Source organism: Acyrthosiphon pisum, unplaced genomic scaffold (genome assembly GCF_005508785.2).
Source record: "Acyrthosiphon pisum isolate AL4f unplaced genomic scaffold, pea_aphid_22Mar2018_4r6ur Scaffold_21222;HRSCAF=23354, whole genome shotgun sequence".
In the NCBI taxonomy this organism is placed as follows: Eukaryota; Metazoa; Arthropoda; class Insecta; order Hemiptera; family Aphididae; genus Acyrthosiphon; species Acyrthosiphon pisum.
Window position 1 is genome coordinate 5779 of NW_021770666.1, and position 2584 is coordinate 8362.

The window sequence follows — 2584 nt, forward strand, 5'->3', positions numbered from 1 at the left end:
TTCGCTGCAAGGGGATTAAATAAAAAACTAATGATTTTAATATTTAAAGAACTACAATACACAAGTACTATTCATAATCAATGTTAATACATAGAAAATAATTTTAATATCAATAAGGAACAGAAACATAATTTTTATATTTTTAGGAAGCCAAAAAGAGAAAATGTAACTTTCAATTATAATAAACAAAATTTAACATATTCAACATATATAAACAAAACAAAACAAGTAAGTTTACAACAATCTATATAGTACCTATCATATGGGATATAAAATTAAAATGGCAAATTATTAGATACTATTATAATAAAAAATATTAATAAGTACCACTATCGTTTTATATTATGAGATCATGGTTTTGGGTGTATGAGGTACTGATACTGAGGTTAATCGTTGTTGAGTACCTATTTAATATTGAATTTTAGAATTTTAATTAGAAGATGTTGTATTGCTTTTATAACTCTAACTTTGTTTCTTGTATAGTGTTATCTGAAGATATTTTTCTTATAGAAAAAACACTACTAAAATAAACATTACAGGAAGTGTTTGGTAGTAAATTGAATCTAGTTTTTTTATATGATGATTGTTCAACAGATTTCAATGAAAAATAAATTAATTTGGTGGTCTTAGCAGATCACAAAGTATAATATTTATAATAATAATATAGATCGCTAAATGTCATATGAGCGGATCACACAATATGAAAAAGTATATCGCTGTAATAGCGGATAAAAAACAACGAACGACAATAATTGAATAATAATGATTAGAGTTAGGATGTTGATGACCTAAAAAACTCACAAAAATGCCCTAAAAAAATGCAAAAAAGCCCTAAAAAAAGTGCAAAAATGCCCCAAAAACTTCAAAAAATGACCTTAAAAATTATCTAAAATACTAATTAAGTAAGTGAAAAAACTTATTTATAAATAATAATTTTTATTAGAGATATGGGTATATTGTGGATATATACCCCACAATAATAATATTAAAATTATTTTTTACTAATAGTCCAAATCCAAAGTTATATTTTAAATAAATTAAATTTGTTTCCAAACTTGGGTGTAAAATTTACCCTAAAATCTATAATTTGTGAAAAATGCCCCACATTGTATAAAAAGTACAAAAAATGCCCTAAACGATGAAAAAATGACTTAAAAATGTGGAAAAATGACGTTAAAAACAAAAAATGCATTTATAGCTAAAAATACAAAAAATGCAAAAAAATGCAAAATAAAATTAGAATATTCTGCATCAAGGAAGCATGAAACAATTTTTTAGCTAGGATAGCATTGTACAGAATAAAAGGAAAAAAAATACAAAAGTCATCAACATCCTAACTCTAGTGATTAGAAATAATCTATTGATTACACAGTTAGAAACAAAGAAAAACATATTATTTTTGTTGATTTATTATTTCATATTTTGTATATTCTATATGTAGTGCTGAAAAGTATTCATGGCATTATTTTGAGAGTAATAACATTTTTTATATGAGTTTTAAAATATTATTGTTTGCGGAGCGTTAACGACCCAAAAGATTCAAATAAAGTGGTTTCAAATAAAGCTGAAGTCAAATTCAACAGTGAATAAAATAGTAGTGTATTTTCAGTAATTATAAAGTTTACAAAAGTCGTACATGTGTGTGACGTGTGTACTTGGCTGAGTGACCTAGTGAAGGTGCTCTAGACTCTTTTATTTAATACTTAGATCATATTTTGTATATTGTAAAAGATCACGACTCATGACTATTAAGAGTAGGTACCCAGACAGCATTTTGAAATGATAATATTCTAATAGTATTATAATTACGTTATACTAATATTATTCGTGGTTATAATGTTATAATAATATTATTAAAAAAAATTGCTATCTGGGTACCTACCTAGTTTATATCTAAACATTCCCAGTAAACATGGCAATGTCTATTAGATGTCTATTATATACCATTTATTAGATCAAAATATCTATTGTTGATGTATAATAGATGTCCTTTTTATGTTCCAAAATAAGTCTAAATGAGACAACTATTTAAAGTCTAAGTGAATATTGTTAATATACGTATTTAAGACTGTCTTTTATTGGTATACAAACTAGCATTTTAGATGTATATAAAATATCTATTATTTGTATAGGATATGATAAATGACTAATTAATATAATTTAATTTAATATAGTCTTTAATCTTAAACTATAATCTTTATGTTAACCATTATTGACTAATAAGTCCTACTACTATACATTTAGAGGTAAATGTACATATTTACAGTTGGATAGACATTAAATGTAATTAATATATTCGAAAACAAAAATGAATACCTACACAAAATTAATTTATTTATTTTAATAAGTATAAATAAATAATAATTAATAATTGGAAAAGTGCGCACTCCCATAAAATAAAATAAATAATATTATAATTAAATATAACAATTAAACATGTTAAGTCAAAATTAAATCGTTGTAATGAAAGCTTTTAAGCTTTTTTTAATGATGTTTACATAAAATTTAATAAAATTTAATAAAATTTACATATATTATATTTAGTCAAATTAAAAAAACCCGTTATAAATTAAAATACACTATA